Source organism: Rhagoletis pomonella, unplaced genomic scaffold (genome assembly GCF_013731165.1).
Source record: "Rhagoletis pomonella isolate Grant_MI unplaced genomic scaffold, Rhpom_1.0 Rhpom_scaffold_00007, whole genome shotgun sequence".
Lineage (NCBI taxonomy): Eukaryota > Metazoa > Arthropoda > Insecta > Diptera > Tephritidae > Rhagoletis > Rhagoletis pomonella.
The window spans coordinates 57,050,113-57,054,624 of record NW_023458561.1 but is presented as its reverse complement, the minus strand read 5'-3'; the positions used below and the strand labels follow the sequence as shown (position 1 = coordinate 57,054,624).

General features: G+C 39.5%; 1 pseudogene; it reads left to right on the top strand.

Moving 5' to 3' along the window:
* Positions 1-382: 382 nt before the first annotated feature.
* Positions 383-4,512, top strand: part of LOC118743150 — a 4,749-nt pseudogene continuing 619 nt past the window's right edge.

Sequence of the window (4,512 nt, the reverse complement as noted above, 5' to 3'; positions counted from 1 at the left end):
TAAAAAATTTAGGCACAGGCTGTAAAAGACAAAAAACATATGTCCACTTTTTAGGTTACTAAAAATTATGTCCAAAATTTATGGCCAGTTTTTAAATAACCAAAACATTGTGCTACCAAGTTTTGACAAAAGACAGTTTTAAGCCGCGGCGCCACTCAAGAAGAGGAAATGATCAAGTGTTCATATCAGCATAAATAATTCTTTTAGCACTTCTCAAAAATGCTTTTTGATTTTATTTTCAAAAAGTAGTCAATAAAATATGCATTCGCTATCAGTTGCAACAGAAAAGATAAGTCATGATGACAAAACTTTTAAGTTGGTTCCTTCTTTTGTTTTGTGTAGCAAGCATTATCTAATGACTTTCACTAGGGTGTAATAGTGCAAACGACCAAACTGCTGACAATCGCTTGGCACGAGCACAACGACATAGATACAAATCCATACATGTATGTGCATGTGCGCACGGGAAATTGTCTACTACATATGAACTGCTAGTTAACGAGCTTGCTAAGGCCTTTTCAGCCGGCAGTGCCTTGACTTAGTCAGTCGTCGAAGAAAGCTTCAGCAAAACGGTTCGGCCGTGCAGCAAACTTAATTGGTTTTTGATTTATTTTCAATTTCTTTTGATTTCGTGGACATTTTAATAAAACACTGTTAAGAATTTTTGCACGTGTCGAGTGTTCGGCGCGAATTTTTAGCCTAATATCAAAAAAAAAAAATTATAAAAAATAAAAAAATACGCAGCTACTTTCAAATTTTGCTGCATAATCAGGCACTGGTGAGTGAGCTGGAAATGATGAGACAAAAAAAATTGTGTATGTAAATATATATCAACAAAAGATAAAAAATATAAATTTAAAGCGATTAAACAGCCAAATAAATAGGCAATGCAAAAAACGTGTCATTAAGTGATAATTGAAAAACACGTCAACTTCTACACAGCCATACACACATAAAGGTGCATTCATATAAAATTAAGCCGTCAAAGCCGGTATCGGCTTTTTTTTTTTTTTTGTTAACAGTGCAATGAATTTCGCGCTACTTCTATCGCAAACAATTCGTACTTTCGTTGGAGCTGTCTATCATTACGCTCTGCGCTTTTATTTGCCAATTGGAATTGGCGATTGAAGTGAATGCAGTGACGGGGTATTACATCACAGAGCAATTTGTGGTCGTAAAAGAAAATTTAGTGCCTTATATAATCGCTTTGGGATTTTCTTTATTTTTTATTTTTTTTTGGTTTTTGTTAAAATTATATACAAGTGTTTTTGTCTCGCGAAAATTTTATGCAAATTAAAATTTTATATGCGCATATTTTGGTATTTTATTCATTCAAAAGCAACCACCTTTCTCTTTCAGCGAAATGGCGATGCCAACATCTGGCCACCTGTTGCTGCTGCTTGGCCTCTGCTGCACTTTGGTGCAAGCCAGCTACCCACTTAAGATACTCGGCCTATTTCCGCACCCTGGCATCAGTCATTTTCACTTCTTTCGTCCAATAATGCGTGGCCTGGCTGAGAAAGGACATGACGTTACGGTGATAAGTCATTTTCCGGATAAAAGCCCACCGGTGCGCTATAGAGATTTGCCGCTGACGAATCATGAAACTTTGACGAATAGTGTGGATTTGAAGGTAAGTTAAAGTGTGGGTGGTAATTTGCTAAAATGGTGTTTGATTGAGACTCAGTGCACTCGTCACTGAGGTACTGGAAAAGAAGACTGAGTTATTATCCCAAGTTAAAGCTGAACGTAGGTGCTCTGCGGGCATAAACAATCTAAAGTGTTTCGATAAGAAATGACTTCGGGAGTATGAGTAATTCTCCTATATCAAGTTGCCACATTCTGCTGCCATTATAGTGTACTCAAGTATCAGGTATTTCCCGACCAGTTTTAATCACACTACATATACGCGATTCTATGTAAAGCACTGTTTGCCGCTTGACTGTCATAGTACCCATCTTTCTAATGATACTAGGCTAGATAGTACGTAGCCAGTTGGCTGCCTCCCTTATCAGGGTCATCTCTGCTTGAATGAGCTGCGGAAATCTTGCAGGCTAACCTTGAGGTTTACGGAGAGCTCTTAACAAAAAAAAAAAACACCTCCTACAACTCAGCCGTTCAAGATTGATTTATCCATGAATCTATATGTATGCAAGTACATATCGACACCTGAGTGGAAGATCAACGTATCTCGGCAGCTAGTTCGAAAACGCCCTATCTCAGAAAACTTTCCGAGAAGACCCTTTCTCAGAACTCGGTTCAAATAGGCCCCATCTCAGCACATTTTCAATATATTTTCAGCTGAGATAGGGCGTTTTCGAACCGAATCCCGTTATAGGGCTTTTTTCAACCAAACTCTGAAATAGGGCGTTCTTCAATCAAATTCTGAAGTAGGGCGTTCTTGAATAGTTTTCTGAGATAAGGCGTTTTTGAATTGGCTGCCGAGATAGGTCGATCTTCCGCTCAGGTGTCGATATAAGGTTAGACTCCCACTCCATTAAGAAAATATGCCTAAAAATATGGTGCTTCTGTAGAAGTTCGCCTATATCTGTACTCTGCAGTGTCAGAAGATTTGTGGAAGAGAAACTAAGTACTTAATAAAGAAATCTAAAAGTGTGTCCTATGAAATAATGTTTCCACTCCAAAAATGATACATCCATTAGTAGGACAAAAATAACGGGCAGACGAGGTGTATGACAAATCATTGTCGGCTTTTAAGCACTCATTGCGTTAATATCATAAAACCTTTCAATTAACCAAGATTGACTGCTTTGTTAACGGAGATTTTTTTGGTACAAAATCTCGCTTTAGCTGATAATCAAGCTGGAGTTGTTTACTACTCGAACTACCAAAGACTGTTGTCACCTTATGCTCTAGAAAATTAATGAACGGCTACAAAGCAGGACCTATCGGATATCTAGGCAAAGTGCCTTAGGTGAATTGGAAAGAGTTCGATATTTGCATTTTTTAAGAATAGAGGATATAACCAACACCAACTTAGCTCTAACGGGCCATTGTCGTATAGGTGAGGAAACGGCTCAGAGTATCGTTTCGTAGATGTTCCAGAAATTGCATGAACTTTTTCTGAGAAGGAGAAAACAGTCAACTTCAACAGAGACTCTAAATGGCCAGCAAGGGGGAGTGAAATCACACCGGGTTGTGGTATCACAACGGGCCATTCATTTTAGGCCTAAGTGTGCCACACATTTATGAACCAACAGAAGATAATATGTGGTCCTTGCAAAGCAGACCTTGCTAGGCTTTAGGCTACGATATCGAGACTTTTTAAAAGTGGCTTTCTAATTACAGTCTTTCTGCATCCTTATAATTATATTTGTTTTTTTGAGAACAAATGCGATCCTGTGTTTTGGAATTGATTTTCTGCTCATTTACGACTTCTCCTAGGAGCTGAGACTTCTACAAAGCATTTTCGCCGAGCTCGGTTTAGGGCGATGTAGCTAACGCGCTCTCAAGTCGTGCAGTTTAAAGCTAGTAAAAAGTGAATCTACTCTAGATAATCCAGACGAATTCCAGAAGTGCGCTAGATCTGATAATAAGCTGATAGCTTCTTTACGCAACGTTTGGGCTATCAACCGCCACTGTTTTCTCTTCATTTGGAAAGATACATGCCCTTCTTTATTAAGTTTCCACGAGGGTTTGCAATACATAAAGACAAACTAACCCTTACATTCTTACATATCGATTTTTCTAATGTTCCTTTTACACCTTGCAGGCGTTTGAAAACAGACATTTCTACAATAAATTCGAGGAATTCCTTATGCTGTACAACTGGGGTAAGGATGCCTGCAATCACACGCTGCGTTCCGATGCGTTGGCACAGGTGCTACGACAGCGGCAACATTTCGATGTGATCATCATGGAGCAATTCAACAGCGATTGCATGGTAGCGGTGGCACATCAACTCAAGGCGCCATTCATAGCGTTGAGTAGGTGAGTGGGAATAGTGGAAATGTGGTTTTGTAAATAAAAGCTCAAGTTGCATTTTTAATAACTCACAAATTGCACTTCTGTTTTGCATTGTTCCCACGAAATTAGCTGTGCGATGATGCCTTGGCACTACGAACGCATGGGCGTGCCCATGATACCATCATCTATACCGACACTCTTCATGGGACAATCGGAGTCGATGAGCTTTGTCTATCGCCTAGGCAACTGGTTCATCTTCCACAGCATGCGTTTGCTTTATGAGTAAGTTTATATGAAAATACCCAGCAGACACCTGCGAAGTAGACAATTTTATTTTATTTTTTAACACTCTTTCTCTTTTTTGCACATGCTTAACAGTTTCATCACCACTCCCACAATCGATGCCATGGTGCAATACAAATTTGGTCATGACCTACCCTCCGTTGCTGAATTGGCTAAGCAAACTTCAGCATACTTTGTGAATCAACATTTTTCACTGAGCGGCGTCAAGCCACTGCCACCCTCTGTCGTCGAGCTTGGCGGCATACATATACAAAAGGCCAAGCCGCTGGATGCTGAGCTGCA